The sequence below is a fragment of the Leptonotus elevatus genome, chromosome 11 (genome assembly GCF_054856555.1).
Source record: "Leptonotus elevatus isolate MCC_2025b chromosome 11, RoL_Lele_1.0, whole genome shotgun sequence".
NCBI classification, from domain to species: Eukaryota; Metazoa; Chordata; class Actinopteri; order Syngnathiformes; family Syngnathidae; genus Leptonotus; species Leptonotus elevatus.
The window spans coordinates 2808623-2823257 of record NC_141249.1 but is presented as its reverse complement, the minus strand read 5'-3'; the positions used below and the strand labels follow the sequence as shown (position 1 = coordinate 2823257).

At 39.6% G+C, this 14635-nt stretch overlaps 1 protein-coding gene and 1 long non-coding RNA gene across 4 annotated transcripts in view; both read right to left on the bottom strand.

The window, feature by feature from the left end:
* The window catches only part of LOC147165191 (uncharacterized), a 31014-nt gene that overhangs the window by 16102 nt on the left and 277 nt on the right, over positions 1-14635 (bottom strand). The window lies entirely within an intron of this gene.
* On the bottom strand, positions 1250-3269 carry LOC147165192 (uncharacterized). Its single transcript, XR_015096520.1, has 2 exons — positions 3081-3269; positions 1250-1831 (listed from the first exon to the last, which is right to left on the bottom strand). It is a non-coding gene; the product is annotated as an uncharacterized LOC147165192 (long non-coding RNA).

Here is a 14635-nt window from a genome sequence, read left to right as displayed (position 1 = left end):
CTTCTTGATCCAACTCTAGACGGTGGCACATGGTGTGACATCAAACCTGCTTCAAACAAATGAGAATCCTTGATACACTGGTTACTGTTCTGAGAGAATTTCACTGCAATCACCTTTGGGAAAGTAAAGAAATTATGCTTTCTAGACGTCTTCAAATTTTGGGTTTGAAATGTTAAAGGAGTACAATTTAATCCATATTGACAGTTATTTGAAATAGTCAAATCAAATCACAACATGAATCATTCAATAAACAAGATTGTGCATCATTTGAAATGTTTTATTTGATGTCCAGAAGAGCCGTTTCTGCATCCATTGCTGTGGTTGTGTCAACCTTGATTTGAAGATCAGGGGTGTTTTCCATCAACGCAGCTAAAGAAAGCGAGGCTGGAAGTGAACACGATCTCCGGATAAAGCGGCAAGTCGTTCCACTAACCCATTCCAGTCGCGTTTAATCAAGGCTAACGTAAGACAGGCTTGCATAGCCTGGCTTTGTACACGTTCCCGGGGTAGACGAGAAGCCCTGATGAGTCGATAGGCGATATTGCGATCAATTATGTCAAAAGACAGCAAAGCAAGAGCAGTATTCTTCTCATAAACAGAACAAAAGTTATTGATGGAGCTGTATGAGGAATTCAAGACTCACCAAAAAAGGCAATACTGCTGCTATCAATAAGACGAGGGAAATATCAATGGCAAAAATAATAATAATTAGCCGACAGACTAAATGCATAAGTTATCATTGTTTCATGTTAGATGTGTATTTCACATTAATAGTGTTATTAATTATTGATTTAAAGTAAAGCACTTCGAATGTACCTACATATTCATTCTTCACTGTTAATCGCAACAGTAGCCAAAAAGCGATCATGGCAACAAGTAGCCTATAAAAATATATATAAAAAATAAGAAATATGTTGCCCACCATTGTAGCCACCAGAAAAAAGACTGAGGCCCCTGCCACAGGTGTTGGATCTCCGCCTGCTACATTCACATCAGCAGAAGATCTGGTGCTGAGCAACAATCTGGGGTGGGCACTGATTGAGGGAATAGAGGGGGGAACCCTAACCCATGTGGGTGGGAAGGCAATTTTTATGTGACTATATTTCCCTCTATTTATGTAGAGCACTTATAATGAGGATAATAATTATAAGGCATCTTGGAGTTACATTTGATGTGTGACTTGAAGACTTCTATATGAATTAGTTTAATTAAAGCGATTGATTTTGTAAACAGTGAAAGTGGTGAGATATGATTTTCATGGACTTTTTATTTTTATTACATGAAATAAGTGATGCAAGTCTACTCTTTAGGGTAGTGTGCTAAATTACATCTTTAAAAAAACTAAATGTGCCGAAATGTCATTAATCAAATACAATGTCATACAAAAGCAAATATACCATTTTAGGTGCTACACAAGCGCAGAAATCCACGTTACGGAACAGGCTTTTGACGTTGTTTGACAAACAGCTAAACTAAGCTTGACAGTTAACCTGCAGCATACATTTCCATGGTTACTGAGTTGGCATTCACATAAACCACATTGATGGAATGGAACACTGACTTAAAATGAGCCAAGTTTATTGAAATGAGCCAGCCTTTTCCGCAGCATAAATTACAATAATTATTGAGTGGGAATTTATATAACCCAACTTGATGGAACGGAACTCTGCTAAAAAATAAACCGGGTTCAGCGAAATAAGACAGGCTTTTCCTTAATCCCGCTTGATGGAATACCCCCCTGGTGTCATCTCCTGTTTCTTGGCTGCTTGCTGATGGAGTGGGTCATCCTTTTCACTGATGTTTCAGCAGTGTCTCCAGCAGTTGTCTCCACCTTTTGAGCAAGATTTTGAAATTTATCAGATAAAAGAATTAAAGATTAGATAAAAAAAAAAAAAAAACTAATATTTGACCTAGTTACTTTTGTCAAAGTAGCTAGGTGACAGTGACACTGCTCACGTCTTAGTGACACAGATAGACTAGCATTTCAAAAGCAGAATAGCCAATATTTATATTCAAATAAGAGTAATGTTACATTGGAAAATTAAACTCAAGTAGAAATGAAAAGTGCAGGAAAAAATACTTGCACAAATATTTGAGTACTGTGAGTGATGAGTAAACTAAGAGTGTTGGAGCCTTTTTTTTTTAAACTGTGTTTGCAAAGCTTACATTGTGAAAATACTGACATTTATCAAGAAATTGTAATATTTAAAATAAAATGATTAAATACGGAGGATAAAGGGTTGAGGTTAAAATACCTGTTACGGCTTAAAGATTCACTCGCAGTAAAAGCGTTTTGTTTTCATTTTATTATGATAGTAAGAGTACAGATACTTGAATATAATGAACAAGAAAAAATAAAGATACTGTATTTTTTCAAAAGTTACTCAAATACAAGTAGCGGAGTACTGTCCACTTTTGGTTATAGGTTTAGGTTATCTTTTAAAACATTCAATAGGTTTCTGTAGCTCTATAGTAATTTTCACATCTAAGCATTAAGCAGCAGTTTATGAGGTCTTTTTAGATGGGTTTTTTTCTACAGGTACAAGTTACTTTTGTACCATATTTACCTCCATACCATCTTTATACATCATGGTGAATGTGAATGCACCAAAAAGACCTCGACCCCTTTGCCTTATTTTTATTTGCCAATGTGTATGTTTACAAGTGTTAAGAATGATCATTTGAATTTTACCGCAAAACTTGTTTTAACAACACATGGGATACTGTATGTACAGTATAGGATTTTGAAATAAAAACGGCTAATATGTCAGCATAAACTCACATCATATCAAAGGGTGTCGAGCTTAATATATCTCAGTTCAAGTATACAGGTAGTTTTTGAAGACATGAAAGAAGTGCAGGGACAAGGATCAATAGGATCGTATGTTTACACGGTCTCAGCTATGACAATACAAATGGCCCAGGTAAAAGGAAATACATTCAGGACAGAAAGTCACAGTCCAAAGGTAGGCTTCAAATCTTTAAATGAAAATCGTGACTTCAATGTGTTCAGTTTTCGTGATAATTAACAACATGAGATGAACTAGCTAGCTACGAGCTGATCGTACAATAAATCTTACCTTCATGCTAAAACGTCTTCCTTTCTGCCCACTTTGAGTGTTCTGCATGTCAACCAATGTTTAAGCTGCTCCACACGGTGTTTGTATATTGAACCATGTTGAAATTTTCACGCCTGGGACGTCCTCTTCTTCCAAAATGACGCATAAACTGGTGTGGAATTTCGGACTTGTGCATATTAATGATTAAAACGTGGCGTCATTTGAGATCAACCCACTGCCGTTCGCTGAACCAATGAGGTTGAGCCTTAGCCCGCCCAAATCCTCCAGAGCCCGCCCTCTTCTCTACAAGTACAAATCACGGAGCTCTACAAGTACGGATCAGTTTTGCACCATCTGTAGCGAGAGATTTGGTGAAAAAGTCAAGTGACTGGACAGCAGCAGAAAAACCACTTGTGACTACTAGTGGCGACTTCTTTGACTACAAGTTGTCATTTCTACAGATACAAATTACACGGGTACAATTTTTTTTTGTATAGGTACAAATCACGACTTTTACAGATACAAATTTATACAGGTTTTTTTGTTTTGTTTCTTTGTTTCTTTGTTACTTTTGCATCATATTTACCTCCATACTTTTGGTCAAGCAATCAGACTAAGGTTACGCTTCAGATATCACAAAACGTTAGCCAGGAAACCACTGCCTCGTTACCCCCATCTGTTAAATAGTCTGCATCTCCCGTCATATGCCGATATGTGTACCCTCGTGTCCACTGAAGCGTTTGTCAAAGTCTTGTTCTCATGATCCTTTTGCCTTGTCACGTGAGTGTTTTTTGGTTCCCATTTTTACCTCCCTTATTGGAGCGCCTTTTGTTGTTTATCTCTGCCAATGCCTTGTTTTTTCCCTCGTTTTTCAAAGGTGATTTTTTTGTTGAGAATAAAACTCTAGACATTGATTATCTTTTTTCCTACTCTGCATTTGAGTCCTTCTTGCCCGTGTCAATTTAATATTGAAATGCATCAATTTGATGCATTTTGATTTTAAAAAAAGTCATACAAAATTAAAAGATAGTATCAATAAACAATAATCTATATACACATGGCCAGATTATGCTATGTGTTGGGTTACTTTTAAAATGTATTCTAGTTGCCTGTTATAAAAATGCAGTTAGCAATGTAATCCAACTACCGTAATAGTAAAGTAATGCAACTTGAGTAATATTTATGACTTTTGGATTAATCCAATTCCAAATATGCTGATGATGACAAAATAAAAATAAAATCACTACCATACAGTGGGACCCCTGATATTTGCATGGGAGAGATAGGAAATGCAAACGGGGAAAATACCTGTGTAATTGACCAATTGAAATACATACAGTAGACAGATAGATAGATAGATAGATAGATAGATAGTATTTATCTATCTTATGATTAAAGTCTAAGTTTAAAGGTCTCATATTATTCAACTTTTCAACATACTAAAATAGTTCTCAAATGTGTAAAAGGCATGTCTCCGCTATGCATTCGTCAAAATTGACTTTGGATCTAATACTTTTGCTGTCCCTAAATCAGCCAAAAAAACGCTCTGTTCAAAACAGCTGTTTTAGGGGTGTGTCACTTTTATGTAAATAGCTGCACCAGGCCACGCCTATGCCATACCCTTCTCTCTGGTGCTAATGTTGTGAATGGAAACGACTGGCTATGGTAGCAGAAGAAAATAAAAAAACAGACATGTCTCTTACACATTTGAGAACTATTTTAATATGTGGAAAAGGGGCATAACGTTTTACCATAAGAAAAAAGTAGCATAACGTTACTACAGAGACTATGTTGTAGCGTTAGTTTGTGATTGTTTAGGCAATGGTTATTTTGCCGTAAACATCTTTCCCGTTTGCAGTCGTGTCACACTGTTGGGACCGTTCCATTATGTCAAAACTTGTTGCAAATCCAGCTCTGAACAGGCTTTCACTAACAAAACAGTCTTTTGAGAAATGATGTCGGTACACGTCCTTCAAAAATAAAATTAATCCACTGTCTTCTCAAAGACTTGGGATGAAGGTAGCAACCACTTTTTCCTGATCATCGTTTCCCCTCTCCACGGAGCATTTGCGAGCAGGGGGAGAAAAAGAAAGGAGCAGTCAGCTTCTCTAATTTTAGTGGGCGTGACAAACTTTTACCAGAGGTGGTGCCATTAACCCGAGGGGGCTGGGACGAGTGCACTTCCGTGTCTTTTTGACGTCAATAAGTCAAGGAAGTTTAATCTGCCCGTTTGAAGCACACATTTTAGAAAAGGAGGAGAACGCTAAAGAAGTTGCGGACGGACTTTTTTCATACCTGGTTGGACTGTAGACAGGCCGGGGATGCATATTATTAATAGAAAACTCCACTAAAGTGCATTTTCATACCATGACCTTTAAGATAGATAGATAAATATTCAATTTTGTTGGCATAACTTGTGAAATGGGGGTGACGAGTTAGCTTATGTATGCAATATTTACAGTGGTAGCTTCACACGCACAGAACACTAATTATGAAGCAACGATGATGATGCGTGACGTAAAGCGCAAAAAACACACACACACCCAAAAAAACCACACAAAAAACACGTCTATCCCTGTAGCAAGTTTAGCCGTTTTTATAATGTGGTGTTGAAATTGTGAAGGTGGTCATTGGCGGGTGACACTTGACTTACGTTCGACGGTGCAGTGGCTACCAGCTGTTAGCTTCGACATACGTAGAACTCCTCCCTGACACACATACATAGGCCGGGAGCCAGGTCCACTCCTCAGGATGTCTTTTGTTACCTTTTTTTGACTATGATTTCCAGTTATCTCATACCTTGGGCCATCACAAGTTGATAGGGACCACCCCCAACTCAGGGCCGTTTGGTCACAGGGACCAAAAAACACCCCTTTTGGGAAAAGCTTCTGGCAAAATTGTGTAATTACAAATGTCAAAGTACAGCAACTGCATGAATGGTCAGAAACTCTAAAATTTTGCATGGTGTATCCTGACACATGGGGGAACTAGCAGGAAAATAATCATGGGCTTCCTGTATTTCATTTCTCAAATATCACCCTCAACATCCCCTGAAAGACAAAACATTTCTCTGCGCCTGACAAATTACCATCACAAGTGATTCATTTCAATCGTTTTCTTATACATCACACTGCCTAAAATGCATATTAAAAATATCCCACTTGTATCCTTCAATTTAAGTCCAAGATGAGCTTTCTATCTGATGTATTAAAGGAGCTATGACCAAAATACTCCACTGTACCCTAAATCGGGAAACAAAAAAGAAAAGAAAATTCGAGAATTACCATTCCAAATAGGATTAAGCTATTTTTCTGCATCTAAATAAAATCTTAAACATTATTTGAACCATGGGTTATGTAGTACTATACTATCTAAAGTGAATTACATAAAAGTGAATAATGTTATACACCCAGGTTGACCAGGGTATCAAGGCGCAACATTAATCATGATCACACAAAATCCGGGAACCAAATAGGAGATTTAACAAAGAACAAGATCCTGACAAGGAATAAAAATGACTTGTAAAGTTCCGGTTCTTCTATCTTGAATGCTCGCTATACTAATAATAACAACCAGGAGACTGCATATTCTCAGTTGAACAATTTACTGGATGCCAGAAAGATTGAGCGCACATGTGGAGCCTTATCTGCTGAATGCGGAAGAATGGTCTCCACTCTTTTAATGTCTTGGCTGCCCACCCACATGGGGGACAGCTTAGCCTAGCCCATGTGGAAATGTGTGAACTGATGGTCGCCAAGCCAGGACAGGACACAGAGACACAACGGTCTAGCTCAAGTCACTGCAATTGCCCCTTCGCGTGCACTTTCTTGCCGGCCTTTTTTTCCGGGGAGTAGCAGGTATATACTGCAGTGTGTGTTTGGCCATGTTGTCATCAAGTCTACTCTCAGGATCATGATACGGTGACCTGGTGTTACATCTGGCTTCCTCATATCCTTCAGTTCCCATACCGGGTGGTAAGAGATGTTCTGATCCATCTTATCCACTCCATTCATGGTGGCATCGGAGTCCAGAACCAGTGTCTTCTCCGTGAACAGACTGTACCCACTCCTCCGATGAATATGCATTGGACTCGGGATATTCTTCATCGTCCGATTGAACGTCCGCCTGTACAGAAGTGCTCGGTTGTGCACCATGTTTTCCGCCGTTAGCATCGCTAGCCGGTGAGGCTTTACGACGTGATCGAAGCCGCCGCGTCAACCCTTCAAACTTCGGCGTCAACGCTTCCAACTTCGGCGTCAACCTCGGAGTCACCATCATCATCATCAATGTGCTCTTTAGCATTGGTCGATGCTTTTCGTCTTTGAAAAAAATGCTCAAGCGTGAGCTGCTTGCAACCGGTCGCCATTTTCGCTTCCTCAGCCATTCTCCCCTCAACACTCTAGCTCCGCCTCACGTCTTCTACTGACTCCTACCCGATCTTGTCCAAAGAGAGACATCGCTACCATCTAGTGCCCAAAAATAGTCATTATACTAACTCGATCTCCTTGATACTTTCAGCACAGCTGGCCAAGGCTTTCCTCCACCCGTTTCCCCCAAAAAAACATAGTGAACGTCTTTTAACGTCTTTGGCGGCACTCATTTGGATTTTACTAAACGTTATTAAACGTTTTTGGCGGTCAAAGAGTTAACAATAGATTAACATTCTGTGTAGCCAAATGGAGAAATAGTAGAGTGCATCTTAACCATGAAATTGAACTATGATAAAATATAACTGGATTTTAATCATCCTCTTCTTCCTCTTCCTGATCATCATCCATATTTGTATGGATTTCATCAGCTGCTAAATCATCCTCATCTGTTTCCTCTTCATCGACAAGGGCTTTGGGGATGACGTCACTCTCAAACCATAGTGGTTCTAACTTGCCAGGTTATGTGAAATCCATGGTCGAGAGGGGATGGGATCTCTGGCTAGTGCTCATGAGCCCTCTTCCAGAGACATACAGTGCCTTGCAAAAGTATTAACCCTTATTAAGTTGTTCAACATTTTGGCACGATACGACCACAAACAAATATATTTCACTGGAATTTTATGTGAAAGTTAAACACAAAATAGCACACAATCGTAAAGTGATTAAAAAAAAAATCTTATTTCAAACTTGTTGACCCAAAAAAAAACACTGAAAAATAGGGTGTGCAAAAGTAGTCGTCTCCCCTGAATTAATAATTTGTCGAAACCCCCTTTTGCTGCAATTACAGCTTCGTCTTTTGGGGTATGTCTCGATCAGTTTTGCACATCAGGAGGCTGAAATGTTTGCCCATTCCTCCTTGTAAAACACCTCCAGCTCAGCTAGGTTAGATGGAGAGTATTTGTGAACCGCAATCTTAAGATCTCTCTTCAGCTTTTGTATTGGATTTAGAACAGGACTTTGACTGGGCCATGCACTCTAGCACACTGGTTCTCAGCTCCGGTCCTCGAGTACCCCTATCTAGTCTGTTTTCCATGTCTCCTATGCCAACACAGGTTAGGATCGTTATCAGGCTTCATGCAGAGCTTGCTGATTAGCTGATCGGTTGAAACACCATTGTCGCTTGTGGGTGACATAGAAAACAGGCTGGATAGGGGTTCTCGAGGACCGTGGTTGAGAACCATTGCTCTAGCACATCAATGGCTTTTTTTTTTTTTATAAACCATTCCATTGTCGCTTTAGCTGTATGCTTCGGGTCATTGTCTTGCTGCAAGGTGAGCCTTCGTCCCAGTCTCAGGTCTATTGCAGACCCCAACAGGTTCTGTTCCAAGATTGGCCAATATTTGGCACCAACTCTCTTCCCTTCTACTCACACTATCTTCTCTGTCCCTGCAGAAGAAAAGCACCACCAGAGCATAATGCTCCCACCACCATGTTTGACAGTGGTGATGGTGTATTGAGACTGATGAGCAGTGTTGTTCTTACACCAAACATAGCGTTTGAAATGTAGGCTAAAAAGTTTTGGTCTCATCTGACCAGAACACCTTTTTCCACTTGTCAGCTGTGTTTACATGGCTCCTGGCCAACTGCACACATGACTTCTTGTGGCTCGCTTTTAGAAATGGCTTTCTTCTTGCCACCCTTCTATACAGGCCAGATTTGTGCAGTACTTTGCGAATGGTTATTCTATGGACAGATTCCACTACCTCTGCTGTGGATCTTTGCAGTTCATTTAGAGCAGAGGTGGGCAAACTCAGTCCTCGAGGGCTGGAGTCCTACAGGTTTTGGAGGTGTCCCTCTTCCAAAACAAGCTGATTCCAATCAACAGAATAGTTATCAGGCTTAAGCAGAGCTTGCTAATGAGGTGATCATATCAGCTGTGTTGAAGAAAGCAAACATCCAAAACCTGCAGGACTCCGGCCCTCGAGGACCGAGTTTGCCCACCCCTGATTTAGAATGCTCAAAGACCTCTTGGGTACTTCTTTGATGAGGTCCCTCCTCTTTCAGTCGGAAAATTTGGAGGGACGGCCTTGTCTTGGTAGATCTGTGATGTTCAAAGCCTTTAAAATCATTTTGTATCCTCTTGCTTTAAATCTCTCCAAAACATTGACTCGGACCAGCCTGGTGTGCTCTTTCGTCTTCATAATGCTGATTAAAGATTAAGATTGCGGTTCACAAAACACTCTCCTTCTAACCTAGCTGAGCTGGAGCTGTTTTGTATGGAAGAATGGGCAAACATTTCAGCCTCCCGATGTGCAAAACTGGATAGAGACATACCCCAAGACCAGAATCTGTAATTGCAGCAAACAGGTGTTCGACAAAGTATTTGTAAGGAGGGGGTTGAATAGTTTTGCACACCGTACTTTTCATTTTTTTTGTTATAATACAAGTTTGAAATAATATAGACACTTTGTTTCACTTCAAGATTGTGTTACTTTGTGTTTAACTTTCACATACAATTTCAATAAAATATATTTATGTTTGTGGTCTTACCGTGCCAAAATGTTGAAAACCGAAGGGGGAAGAATACTTTTGCAAACCCCTGTACCTGGAAGTTGACTCTTGTTATGTGCTCTTGCAAGGTGGGAAGGTGGAGAGGTCAACAGAGAGACCTTTCCAGCACATAAGAAGAGGTACTTCCAGACACATACTTCCAGGTATGTGTCTGTAAGAAGGCTCAAGAGCACTACCCAGAGATCTCATTCCCTCTCGACCATTGAGTTCACATGAACACAGAGACTGGCAAATTAGAACCACTATGGTGACGTCATCCCCAAAACCACAGGTGTTAGAGGAGTCCGGTCCTCGAGGGCCTGAGTCCTGCATGTTTTCGAGATTTCTCTACTCCAACACACCTAAATCAATCATCAGGATCATTATCAAGCTCCTGCAGAGCTTGCTGATTATCTTAAATATGAAACAGTTGTGTTGAACGTGGGAAAACTCTAATGCCCCGTCCACACGAAAGCCAGTTTCAATGTATCCTCACAAGTTTCTTACCGTTTAAGCCGTACGTCCACACGACGGCGCGGTTTTCGGAGCTTGATACCGATCACTTTTGAAACCAGGCTCCAGAGTGGAAAGATTTCAATACGCGCCCCGTACGCGTCCGTCTGGACACCTTATGCAGGATACTCCTCCAGCGATGACGTAATGGTCGCAGCTCGATGACGACGCATTGACGCAGATTGATGACGTATGCGCCAATTCTCGCGTGACTGCGCGCAAACAATGGCAGATAGCCGTGTCGTAGTCGTTTTGCGCAACCTCCTTAGCTTGCTTATGCAGCAAAATATTTTGCTTCTTTATTCCCATGTTCAACAAGTGGTGTTGTACTTGAATCACCCGCCATTGTCACTTCTCCTGTGTTCGTCTTTTTCATGTTGTTTTGATACATGCTAAGCCATGTTTGTTCTGTAGATTACCAATAAAGTTTTTCAAAAAAAGTGTCCGTCTTCTTCGCTGATTCTTCTTCTACGCATTCCGTTAACTCTCTGTGGCTGGGCTACAGCGCCACTCCAGACTTGGCATATACATTACAGCTGTTAAACGTCCTCAGCGTCTTCTTTTGGACACACGCAAGTCCTGAAATGCTTCTGTGGTTATGAGATTTGTTTGAGGAACGAAACCGGCTTTGCTTCCGTCTGGAGGGGGCCTAAAACATGCTTGGACCCAGGCCTTCGACGACCGGACTTTGACACCACTGTCCAAAGCCCTTGTCTTGGCAGAAGAGGAAACAGATGAAGATGACTTAGCAGCTGATGAAATCCATATAAATATGGATGATGATCAGGAAGAGGAAGAAGAGGATGATTAAAATGCAGTTATATATTTTTATCATAGTTCAATTTTATGGTTAAGCTGCACTCTACTATTTCAGAAAAATAGCTTAATCCCATGGTAAATAATTCTGGAATGTTTTAGGGCACAGTGAAGCATTTTGGCTCCTCTAACACTTCAGATAGAAAGCTCGTCTTGGACATAAATTGAAGGTTACAAATGTGGGAAGTTTTAATATACATTTGAGGCAGTGATATGTACAATAAAATGTTTGGAATGGATCACTTTTGATGGTAATTTGTCAGTCGGAGAGACAATTTTTTTAAATATTTTAGCGTATGTTGAGGGTGATATTTGAGAATTGGAATAAAGGAAGCCCATGATTATTTTCCTGCTAGTTCCCCCATGTGTCAGGATACACCTTGCAAAAAATGTTGTTTTCTGACCATTCATGCAGTTGCTGTACCTTGACATTTGCAATTACACAATTTCGCCAGAAGCTTTTGCCAAAAGGGATCTTTTTTTGGCCCCTGTGACCAAACAGCCCTGAGTTGGGGGTGGTCCCTATTAACTTGTGATGGCCCAAGGTATGAGATACCAGTAAATCATAGTCAAAAAAAGGTAACAAAAGACATCCTGAGGAGTGGACCTGGCTCCCGGCCTATGTATGTGTGTCGGTGAGGAGTTCTACGTATGTCGAAGCTAACAGCTGGTCGCTACTGCACCGTCGAACGTAAGTCAAGTGTCACCCTTCAATCACCACCTTTACTATTTCAACACCACATTATAAAAACGGTTAAACTTGCCACAGGGATAGACTTGTTTTGTGTGAGTGCGTTTTGCGCTTGATGTCACGCATCGTTATCATTGTTGCTTCATAATTAGTGTGTGCGTGCGTGTGAAGCTAGTAACTACCACTGTAAATATTGCATACATAAACTAACTTGTTGTCACCCCCATTTCACAAGTTATGTCCCCCAAAAATTATTTTGATCTATCTATCTTAAACTTAGTATTTTTTATCTTATGAATAAAGTCTATCTATCTATAAATAAATACTGTTTGTATAAAAATATGTATTTCAATTGGTCAATTACACAGGGATTTTTCCATTTGCATTTCCTATCTATCCCATGCAAATAGCAGGGGTCCACTGTATTGTAGTGAATGTATTTGTATTTTTATTATGTGGTCATTGACATATTTGGAATTGGATTAATCCAAAAGTCATAAATATTACTCACGTTGCATTACTTTACTAGTATGGTAGTCTTCGTAATTCTTGTTGTAGGTAATATATTTTGGTTTCTTAACGGCGTATTTCACCGAAAGATGCGTGATTTTCGTCATTTCAGATGAGATTAACCCACGTTAGTTGAAAAGTAAATCAAATAGCAGCTGCACTTGTGTCCACATTCCCAGCTGTCAGGAAAACTTTTATTTTATTACTATTTATATCTGTGCAAATTACATTTTTGTCTGTCAAAGAGCGCAGTTAGCGTACAACTGTTTGTTTCTTCCTAATCAAATTTTGAACATGTTAAAAATTTCTCTGTAGCAAGAAAAACGGTTTGACAGCATAAAGATAGTTTGAGAGAGTGTGGCAAGTGGCTTTGCAAAGTTATGCAACACTGAAGGAAGCCTGCCGAAAAAGCAACAATTGCTACGTGCACGTACCATTGGCTCAGTGGGATATTGGCTTAATTTTTCTGAATGACGGAAATCCATCCCTGCGACAGAGAACTTTAACCCTTAAGTTAGGAAGCTTTAGTGAGTGGCAATATAAGATGAAATATAATGAGGCATTGTACGACTCTTCAACTTCACATTCCCGCCTGAAGGAGTGACGCCATGAATGTGTTGTGCCACGTTTTCTGCGAATTGGCGACTTATCACGTCCATACATTACCATAATACATAAAAAGAGAAAGATTTGTGTTTTCAAGCTGAAATTAAAACACAAGTATTAAGGTTTGTTGCACACTCGGTGCTGCTGAGTGTTATCTAGCTTCAATATTAAACTACTACTATGTCAAATAAAAAATAAATAATAATAATAATATGAAAAACATGTATCCCTTCAAGTGACAAGAGGAAGTCCCACTAGATTGTGTGACTGCAGAACATCTCCACATTTAATCATTATATTTATAAACAATATACATTACATTATAAATGCTGAGTTTTACTATTACTACATTCATAGTTAAATATGCTTAGATTGGCTGGCAACCAGTTCAGGGCGTACCCCGCCTACTGCCCGAAGCCAGGTGGGATAGGCTCCAGCACCCCTGCGGGTCGCGACCCTTGAGAGGAATAAGCGGTTAAGAGAATGGATGGATAGATGGAAAAACTGCCTTTATTTTATATTTTATTTAAAAAATTGATTTATGTTCTCCCTCAACTTCCAGAGAGAGAGAGAGAGAGAGAGAGAGAGAGAGAGAGAGAGAGAGAGAGAGAGAGAGAGAGAGAGAGAGAGAGACCTGCGGACGACATGGGCACTTGGAGACTGCTTTCCACCCCCGATGGTTTATCGGTTTGTGCACATGTAGACAAACAACCATTCACACGAACCACATCACAACTATGAAAAAACTATGACTAAGTCAGTCTTCAAATAAACTAAAATGCATTTGGGAAGTAGGAAGAAGCCATAAGTAGTCGGATAAAACTCACACAAGCATAGTTGTGCTTTTTATAAGGAAGGCTTGGGCTTGTCTTCGTTTTACAATACAGTTATACAGCTCTGGAATCAATTAAGAGAGCACTGCAAGATTAAACATTCAAACAAAAGAAAAATTAAAGGACTTTAGTCAACTGAAGGATGGACTTTGGGCCCAATTCTGCTTGCCTTTTTGTCACAATCATATAAACATTAGCAGAAAATCAAGGACATGACATCAGGGTCTTTGAATCTCAATGATTTGTTTGCATGGCATTCATTAGTATGAACTTGTAATTTTGCCGTCTATTTTTTTCAAAGCTATACTGTATGTTTTTGAGAAAGAAAGTATTTTACAAAGGCCTAAAAGTCTACAAAGTATTAACAAAAATCGAATTCCGTTCATGTGTTTTGCATGTTGTTCAATGCATTTCACATTTAAAAAAATAATATTCTATGTTAGTGTGTATGACTAGGTGTTGCAGAACTAAAATGAGTTGTCTTCCCCCAGAAATAGTCATCTACAATGTTTATTTTTTATTTGTATCCAATCCAGTCCAGTCCTCTTTTGCTGTGGTTCAACATTTAAATAACCTTTCATCAGATTTAAGTCTAGTCACAGACCTTCCAAAAGGTTATGCTTCTCTTTCATAAATGTGTAAATACAATTACGTTAAAATATGCACAACAGTGTCTGTACTTTGCTA